This window comes from Sus scrofa, chromosome 2 (genome assembly GCF_054392235.1).
Source record: "Sus scrofa isolate SSC_HxYL_T2T_F1_AM1 chromosome 2, Sscrofa_HxYL_maternal_Yorkshire_Landrace_v2.0, whole genome shotgun sequence".
In the NCBI taxonomy this organism is placed as follows: Eukaryota; Metazoa; Chordata; class Mammalia; order Artiodactyla; family Suidae; genus Sus; species Sus scrofa.
In genome coordinates, this window is record NC_139384.1 from 19,762,875 (window position 1) to 19,773,134 (window position 10,260).

The 10,260-nt window shown below is 46.7% G+C and overlaps 1 pseudogene; it reads right to left on the reverse strand.

Moving 5' to 3' along the window:
* Positions 1-1,041: 1,041 nt before the first annotated feature.
* On the reverse strand, positions 1,042-2,695 carry LOC100517929 (dual specificity testis-specific protein kinase 2 pseudogene; annotated as a pseudogene).
* Positions 2,696-10,260: the final 7,565 nt, after the last annotated feature.

A 10,260-nucleotide genomic window follows, 5' to 3' on the forward strand; every position in this document is an offset into this window, starting at 1 on the left:
TGTAGGTCAGCAGCTGTGGCTCGGATTAGACCCCTAGCCTGGGAACCTCCATATGCCGAGGGTGTGGCCCCGAAAAGACAAAAAAAAAAAAAAAAAAAAAAAGTATTTACCAAAATGGAGGGGAGAGTGAGGAGAGTGCTAATATTTCAGAGAAGCTACGATCCCACATTAGCGACTGAAGCCTCACTCTTGGCGGGTGGGATTCTAGGCCCCCCACACCAGACCCAGTTGGAGCCAGCACCTGATTTTCCTAAACTTCTAAGCTGAAGTGTAACATACATACAAACAAGGAGATGCTTCATAAGGTATATAGCTTGAAGGAGTACCACAGAAGGAATCCCTCTGGGTATGCATGGCCAAGGTCAAAGACAGAACAGTAGCAGCACCCCAGAAACTCCCTCAGGGGCCCTCATCACTATCTGGTCCCTTCTAGTCAATGGTCCCCTTCCTGACATCTCATGTCTAATACCAGAGTTTTTATTTTTTTCTCCTATAAGGCTGACTTTACTTCTTTATTTATTTATTTTAATTTTTCAGCTGCCCTGAGGCATATGGAGCTCCCAGGCCAAGGATCAGATCCGAGCCATAGTTGCAACCTAAGCCACAGCTGTGGCAACCCCAGATCCTTCACCTCCTGTGCTGGGCCGGGGATCGAACCTGTACCCCAGCACTCCCTAAACACCGCCGCCGATCCCACTGAACCACAGTGGGAATGCCCAACTTTATTTTTAAATCTCATAGGGTCTCAGGAAAGTTTTTCAAAAAAAAAAAAAAAAAAAAAAAAAACCTACAAAAAAACAGAAACAAGAGAGCGGGGGCCGGAGCTCCTTGCTGGATTGCAGAGGCTTGGTATCCGCTCTTGGCCCTAACTAGGAAGGCCTCTCACTGTGGCCTCTGGGCCCTGGGAGCCCCAAAGTTGAGCCTGGCTTGGCTTAGCCTGCCTGCTCTGTGGGCTCAAGAGAAGAGTCGAGGCTGTGTGCCAAGGGGCCCTGTGGCTTCAGCTGAAGGTCCACCCCAGGGTGAGATGGGAACTGACCCCTCTCACCCATTCTGCTCTCCCTGGGTTTTCAGGCCTGTGGCTGAGACAGAGAAGGGGATTAGAGCCAAATCTCTTGGCCTTTCTTCTACCTCCATCTCCTCAGGGGCACCTCCAAGGCATGGACAGATCCCCTGGGGCCTGGGCCCCAAACCCTTTTCTTCCTGGGGCTGGAGCAGTCCCTGGCCTCACGGGCCGCAGCAGCTGGTTGGGCAGATGCTCTGAATGGTGGGATCGCTCTTCTTCTGTGCTTGTGATCACTGAGGCAAGGCAGGGGCCTGTCAGTTAGTGATTCTTCTCAACCCACAAACGGACAAGCCTCTTCATGCAAGAACTCTGGTGAACCAGGCAAAGAACACCACCTGCGAGCAGGTGGGGCCAGGGACATTCTTTTGGGCGCTGGTGCATCCAGGTCAAATACCAGGGAGAGGACAGACTTGCTGGGCAGGTCAAAGAACTTGATCTTGCCACCTCTGAGGTCCTGGCAGGCACTGAAAGGGTTGGTTTTAGGGGCATGGGAAGCACCACTTCCTTGGGGCCAGTAATAGGGGTCCAAGACATTCACTGTACATGGGGGCAATACTAGAGGAGAGGTCTAACTGGCTTCAAGACAGCCAGATAGTACATCTTGGGCATGGGGACATGGGAGGGATATTGTCACCCTGTAAGCTCAGTTGCTTCACACCAAGTCCTTTCTCTGAGAGTCCCTTGGCTGTCCCTGTCCCTCTCCAGATCTTCCTCCTGTGGGTGGCTCAGGATTTCCTCCAAGGTCTTCCCAATCTCCACAAAGGATGTGTGCAGCTTGGGGTCCGTATGACAGCAGTTGAAGCTGCAGAAGGTCCAGGGGACAGTCTCCCACTGTGTGCTGGAAAGCATCACAGTCCAGCCCCAAATCCGCTGTTCAGGGAAGAGAGTCTGGATGCGTTTGAGGATCCCACAGAGGAGGACATCATAAGAGAACACATCCGCCGTCTTGTTGTGGGGCTCGTCTCAGAGAACCTTCCGGCACCATCCAGAAGGGCGAGGCCACCACAGCCAGCGTCTCACTCCCCAGGCCAACATCAGAGATCTTGCCAGCCAGGCCAAAGTCAGCTCCCACTGCAGAGTAGCCATTCTCATCCGTCTTTATGGGGCAGATCTTAGATGTGAGGTCCTGATGGAAAATGCCTTTGAAAGCCACTGCCGTGTCATAAGCCAAGTTCACTCTCACGGTCCAGGGCAAATGCAGGTTACTATCTGGCAATTGTTCCAGATTCCAGAGTCGATATTCTCTGTAAGTACATGTAATTGTCCCAGATGTACACACACACACTCACAACTCTCAGATGTAGGGATGGGAGAGTCTATTCATGAGCCGCCCTTCTTTCAGCCTATTTGCCCAGTTACCCGTCATCTTAAGAGCCATCACCTGGCCGGAAGCTCTGGGGCGATGGTGCACCCTGAACACTTCAGAGAAGAAGCCAGATCCCACTTGATCACAGGTGAAGTCAGCTAAGCACATCTGTCTGGAAAAGGCACTTAGGGGCGCTCAGAGGAAGAGGATCAGACTCTTCCCACCTGGGACGTGGTCCTGTCCCCTCCACCACCTCCTTCAAAATCTTCAAGACACTCCATGCGAGGAGAAAATCCTGCAGTTAAATTTTGTTTGCTCTGATCCATAGTCTCGATATTCACTTTTTTTCTTCAAGGATGAATTCCAGACGTAATACATTTTTGTTGAATTTTATTTCTGACTGGACACTGAGGCAGGACTGAGCAGCCAGAGAGGTGCCTGAGCGGGCGGGAGGGAGGGGAGGCGGAGGCAAAGAAGGAGCATGGTCGCATTCAGAGCTCCGAGGCGGTGGGGGCGTCTGGCGCAGAAGCCAGCATCGGAGAAGGATGAGGAGGCGACTGCTGTGACTCTCTGTCAGGGCTGCTCCTCTCACCTTTTCAGGGGGCCCAGGAGGCTGGGCAGTTGGATGCACTGCTGGGCTCCCCAGCACAGAGCAACTGCAAAGCCTCACCATAGTTTAGCTTCTGTTGTTGTTCTTTTTAATTTACGAATTTAAGACCTTTTTAATATGGGCATCGATAGATTCATCTATTTAAAATATTGACATGCTAGTCTAGTGCACATTTTCAGGTAAATAAAGGACCCCATAATCAATGAAAAGCTAGTGCTGCATATGCATATATGATATCAACAATGCTTTTTGACTTCTAAATTCCTAGTGGAATACCTGTCTTTTAAAAGCTCTGGTCTCTAGGAGTTCCCCTTGTGGCTCAGCCGTAATGAACCCGACTAGTATCCATGAGGATGCGGGTTCCATCCCCGGCCTCGCTCAATGGGTCAAGAATTCAACATTGCTGTGGCTGTGATGTAGGCCAACAGCTGCAGCTCCAATTTGACCCCTAGCCTGGGAACTTCCACAGGCTGCAGGTGCGGTCCTAAAAAGAAGGAGGAAAAAAAGTCCAGTTCTCCTCCTACACTGTTGGTGGGAATGAAAATTAGTGCGGCCACTGTGGAAAATAGCATGGAAGTGCCTTAAAAAACTAAAGATATAGTTAGCTTATAATCCAGCAATGCCACTCCTGGGCATATACCTAGAAAAGATGAAAACTCAAAAACTCGAATTCAAAAAAATACATACACCCTAATGTTCATTGTAGCATTGTTTACCATAGCCAAGACACGGAAGCAACCTAAATATCCATCAGCAGAGGAATGGATAAAGAAGACACGGTATACATATACAAGGAACATTACTCAGCCATAAAGAAGAATGAACAAATGCCATTTACAGCAACATGGATATACCGAGGGATTATCATACCCAGTGAAATAAAAAACAAATTATTATACCATTTATATGTGGAATCTAAAAAGGAGTTCAAATGAACTTATTTAAAAAACAGAAACAGACTCACAGACATAGAAAAACAAACTTGGAGTTCCCATCATGGCTCAGCGATAATGAACCTGACTGGTACCCATGAGGAATGCAGATTCGATCCCTGGCCTCACTCAGTGGATTAAGGATCCGGCATTGCCTTGAGCTGTGGGGTAGGTCACAGACATAGCTCGGACCTGGTGTTGTTGCGGCTGTGGCACAGGCTGGCAGCTGTAGCTCCCATTCGACCCCTAGCCTGGGAGCTTCCATATGCTGCAGGTGTAGCCCTAAAAAGACCAAAAAAAAAAAAAAAAAAAGTAAAACTCAATGATTTTCAGTATGTTTATGAATGTATGATCATCATCAGGATGAATTTTTTCTTTTTTCTTTTTGAGGCCACACCTTCAGGTCAATGTTAAAGGGTCCAGTCGGAGCTACAGCTGCCAGCTTACACCACAGCATGTGGCAATGCTGGATCCTTAAACCGCTGAGCAAAGCCAGGGATCAAACACGCATTATCACGAAGACCATGTCGGGTTCTTAACCGGCTAAGCCGCAATGGGAACTCCATAATCAATTTTAGAATATTGTCATTACCCCAATAAGAAATAATATTCATTAACTGATACCCTTTATTTCCCTCCAGCCCTCCCAGAACTAGAAAACCAGTTTCTGTCTCTATAGATTTGCCTATTCTGGACTTTCTTCCAAATGGAATCCTATAATATGCGGTACTTTGTATAATGTTGTCCTTAGTATAATGTTTTCAATATTCATCCATGTTGAAACATATATTAGCGCCCTCTCTGTTTTTAAATTGCCAAGTAATATGCATTGTATGGATATATAACACTTTACCCATTCAGCAGACGGCAGCCACACAGGTTGTTTCTACTTTTTTTGTTATTAATACCATACATTAGTCTTGCCTGGCCATGTATTTATATAGCTGACATACACATAAAATAAATGTTTTCTTTTGTGCCTGGCTTCGTCTATTCAATATTAAATTTGTGAGATTCATCTCTGTTGTTGAATATCACTATAGTTCGTTTTACTGTTGCATTGTATTCCTTTGTTTGAATACACCACGATTTATTTCTCCATTTTACTGCTTCTGGACATTTGAATTGTTTCTGGTTTGGGACCATTGCTAATAACATTGCTATGAATTTTCTGTACATGTCTTTGGTGTCCGTGGGCACAGGTTTATGTTAGGTATGTTGTAAGAACGAAATTCCTGCATCATGGAGTATATTGTTCAGGATTTGCAGAGTATTTGGTTTTTTGAATTTAGTATATAACACAGACAGTTTTCTGAAGTGGTTGTATCAATTGACACTTCCCACAAAACGTAAGTATTTTTTAATTGTTTTTTTAGAGCTGCACCTGCGGCACACGGAAGTTCCTGGGTTAGGGGATAGGAGCTGCTGTTACCAGCCTCCGCCATAGTCATAGCAACACCCGATCCAAGACTCCTCCGGGACCTGCACCACAGCTTGTGAAATGCGCGATCCTCAACCCACTGAATGAGGCCAAGGGATGGAACCCGCACCCTCCTGGAGACTGCGTGGTGGGCTCCTTAACCTGCTGAGTCACCACAGACACTCCAATGCATAAGTGTTTTGATGGCTCACATGTTCCCCAACACTTGGCTTTGTCCGCCTTTTAACTTTATCCATGCTGGTGGCAGCTCGCCGTGCTTCTTACTTGTATTTTCCCCAATGAGCTAATAAAGGTGAGTCCTTTTTCCCATGTTCATTGGCCACCTGTATATTTTTGTGGGGGAAGGGGTAGAAAGTGTCTGTTCCAGTCTCTGGCTGAATTTCACCTCGGGTTATCTATCTTCTTTCTCTTTTGCATTTGTAAGGGTTCTTGAAGAATTTTAGATGTGAGTTCTTTAAGAATTACAAGCCTTACAACTCTCTTCTTTCATTCTGTCATTTGCCTTTTCAGGCTCTAATTTTTTTTTTTTTAGGGTGGCAGCTGCAGCATATGGAAGTTCAAGCAGCCTAAGCACTAATGTTTCTTGATACACGGAAGTTCCTAATTTTAATGTAGTTCAATTTATCAATCTTTTCCTTTCTGTTTAGCACTTGCAATGTCTTATTTTAGAATTCTTTGTCCTCCTACAAGGTCATAATGATATTCTTCTATATGTGTGATCTCCAAGCTTTACTGTTTGCCTTGCCCATTAAGCATGTAATCTAGGAGTTCCTGTCGTGGCACAGTGGTTAACGAATCCGACTAGGAACCATGAGGTTGTGGGTTCGATCCCTGGCCTTGCTCAGTGGGTTAAGTTTCCGGCGTTGCCGTGAGCTGTGGTGTAGGTTGCAGATGCGGCTTGGACCCCGAGTTGCTGTGGCTCCGGCGTAGGCCAGTGGCCACAGCTCCGATTCGACCCCTAGCCTGGGAACCTCCACATGTCGCAGGAGTGGCCCAAGAAATGGCAAAAAGACAAAAAAAAAACAAGAACCAAAACAAACAAACAAACAAAAACAAACCCCCAAACAACTCTGTATACTCTCTTATTAGCCCTCAAATACCTCTATTCAATTTTCTATAATTTGCCTACTCTAGGAATGTAGAATCTAGGAATGCGGAATTAAAATTTGCCACATAGGGTTTAAAAACCATTTGAAACCATGCCCCATAGGGTGAACAGAAACTGGTGACTAACAGAAATTCTTGTTCTGGTTTTACAGCTTGCAAAATCCTCCTCAACGTGTAGCCTGCCTTCCTCACTGAGCTAGCTGGCCTTCATTAGTTTGTTGCAAATTACATACCTCCAAGGTTCATGCAGCCTAGACAATTAAGTTGTTTGCCCAGTTGTTTTCCAGGAACTTGGACTCAACTGTGTCTTGTTTGAGCTTGGCTCTTTGGGACCACCGACCCTAAACCTGGGCCTGTGCCAGTGTGGGATGAATGCCCCTTTGACATCAGAGGGCCCAAAACACCACCCTCAGATCATGCTCAGTGCCTGCCTTTTTGAGCATCCCATGAAGAAACATGTAACTCAGACGTGCCTGCACAGAACACGGATCACCTCACCTTTTCTCTACCTCCGGTCACCTTCTCCACACCTAAGACTTATCTGCGTCTTTTTTCTTTTTTTTTTTTCTGGTCTCACAAGCAGCTTGTGGCAGTTCCTGAGCCAGGGATCGAACCCACACCACAGTAGCAACCAAGCTGCTGCAGTGACAATGCTGGATTCTTAATCTGCTGCGCAAGAGAACTCCAGACCAACCTGTTTCTTTTTTTTGCCCCCTTCTTCTTTGGGTGACCCATGGCATAGAGAGCTCCTGGGCCAGGAATCAGATCAGAGCCTCAGTGCTGCAGCAACGCCAGATCCTCCTACCCATTGTGCCAGGCCAGGGATCGAACCTGTGTCCTGGTGCTGCAGAGATGCGCTGATCCCGTTGTGCCACAGTGGGAACTCCTAGATTCACCTGCTTCTTAATCCCATAAATATCCCAAGCCCCTTGCCTTTGGGCAGGCAGATCTGAGATTTGTTCTCCCCTCTCCTTTCTTGGACACCTTGGGAATAAACATTTTCTTTGCTGCAAACCTTGGCATCTCAGCATTTGGCTTGCTGTACTCTGGCCAAACCACCTGGTTCAGTAACAGAATTACCTAGGTGGAATCATACAATATCTGTCCTTTTGTGTCTGGTTAATTTCACCTAGTATAATGTTTTCAAGGTTTATCCATCGTGTAGCACATATCAGTACCTCATTCCTTTTTTATGGCTGAATAATATTCCATTGTATGTATATTCCATAGTCTGTTTATCCATTCATCTGTCCATGGACACTTGAGGTGTTTCCACCTTTTGGATATTGTGAATAATGATGCTAAGAACATCAGAGTACTTCCTCTTCTTCTTTTTTTTTTTTTTTTTTTTTGTCTTTTTTGTCTTTTGTTGTTGTTGCTATTTCTTGGGCCGCTCCCACGGCATATGGAGGTTCCCAGGCTAGGGGTTGAATTGGAGCTGCAGCCACTGGCCTACGCCAGAGCCACAGCAACGCGGGATCCGAGCCGCGTCTCCAACCTACACCACAGCTCATGGCAATGCCGGATCGTTAACCCACTGAGCAAGGGCAGGGACCGAACCTGCAACCTCATGGTTCCTAGTCGGATTCGTTAACCACTGCGCCACGACGGGAACTCCAGTACTCCCTCTTCTTAACAAAAAAACTACATCTGTTTGTGTGTGCAGTGTGGTGCTTTTATTATATTCACAGAGTTGTACAATTACTACCACAATCTAAGTTTAGAATATTTCCCTGAGTCCAAAAAGAAACCCCCATACCCATCAGCAGTTATCCTCCCCCCGTTCTCTCACCCCCACCCTCAGCCTAGGCAGCTGCTAATCTGTTTTCTGTCTCTAGAGGTTTGTGTATTCTAGACATTTCTTATCAGTGGAATCATACATGCTGTACCTGGCTTCTTTCACTCACCTCAATGTCCTGGAGCTTCCTCCATCACCACCTATCTTGTAAATAAAATTTTATTAGAATATAGTCCCATTCATTATTATGACGATGATGATTTTACATATGGGGGATGCCTGCTCTGAGCTGCAAAGGCAGAATTGCTGCTGAAACTATGGCCCAGAAAGCCAAAAACAGTTGCTATTCAGCCTTTTACAGAAAGTGTGTCAACTCTGGATTGAGGCTCTTTGCAGTGGGTTTTCTAGCATCTAAACTGATAAAGGCACTGCAAGGGAGAGAACAAAAAGAGGAGACATTGATGTCAACAACCCCAGGTCAAGAAAAGCAAAGCAAAGAAACACAGTGCAGGGAAAATCCTCAATGCCTGGCAGCAGGAGCCTCAGCAGAGAAACGACCTTGTCTACCGGCCACCAGCCACCTGGGGCCCTGAACCATGTACTGAAAACTAGAGGGGAGAGGCGTGTACAGAAGCTGCATCTGCCTTCCCGGTGGAAGAACCGTGACAGCACTGGCCAGGACGGGAGTTCAGCTTGTCTCTGAACAACGTCAGGATAATTGCTTCATGCTCTCACGTTCTTCCTCCCCAGGCCTTCAGCTGCTTGTAGGCTGAAATTCATTTAAAAAATATCTATTAAGGGAGTTTCCATTGTGGCGCAGCTGAAACAAAACTGACTAGTATCCACGAGGATGCACGTTTGATCCCTGGCCTCAGTGGATTAAAGATCCGGGGTTGCCATGAGCTGTGGTGTAGGTCCAAGACTTGGCTCAGATCCTGCTGTGGCTGTAGCATAGGCTGGAGGCTACAGCTCCAGTTTGACCCCTAGCCTGGGAACTTCCATATGCCATGGTTGCACCCCTTAAAAAAAAAAAAAAAGGCAAATCAACTTAAAAAAAAAAAACTTTTATTGGGTGTTCCTGCTGTGGCTAGTGGGTGAAGGACCCAATGCTGTTTCTGTGAGGATGTGGGTTCAGTCCCTTGCTTCACTCAGTGGGTTAAGGATCCCCACCTGGCATTGCCGTGAGCTGTGGCATAGGTTGTGGACATGACTCAGATCTGGCGTAGGCCTCAGCTGCAGCTCTGATTCAACCCCTAGCCCGGGAACTTCCACATGCTGCAGGTGTGACCGTAAACAGAAAAAAAGGAAGAAAAATGTGTAAGATCCTTCTCTGCAATAGCCTCTTTACCCGTACTGAGGATTCAGGTGTGAACAAGAGAGGCCCCATTCCTGCTGTCCAGGACTGTAAGCCAGCGGGGCTGCCAGCATCTAGAGATGAGATCCTAGCACCACAGCTAACGTTTACGAAGAACTTAACCCTGTGCCAGTGACCTGCTCAACTTGGTGGTGATCCCCATTGCAATTCATGAGATTATTCGTTTTCTTCTCACCATTTTGTTGGTGAGGAAACCAAGGCACAGAGACGTTAAGGAACATATGTGAGGTTGCACAGCTTGTTGGTGGCAGAGCTGGGATTTGAATCTGCGCAGTCTGGCTCCAAGGTCCACGTTGGGTGAATAAAGGAGAGAGAGCTTTTTTGAAGAACTGGTGTTGACCAGCTGTTCACACTTGCCCACTTCTTACCATCTGCTTGGTCTTGGCCAAATTTAGTCAGGCTTATCGACCTAAAAAAAATGCACAACCTCAAAGTGGAGAGTTAAGGCTTTTTTTTTTGGTCTTTTTTTTTTTTTTTAGGGCCAGACCCGCAGCATATGGAGGTTCCCAGTCTAGGACCACAGCAACTCAGGATCCGAGCTGTATCTGCGACCTACACCACAGCTCACTGCAATGGAGGTGTGGGGGGGTGCTAGGATATATAGGAGTTTTTGCAATAAAGAGCAGGTGGCAGAAACAAGAGGCCTGGGCTCAGTGAAATCATTCCTTTGATATGCACCTCCGCTAGC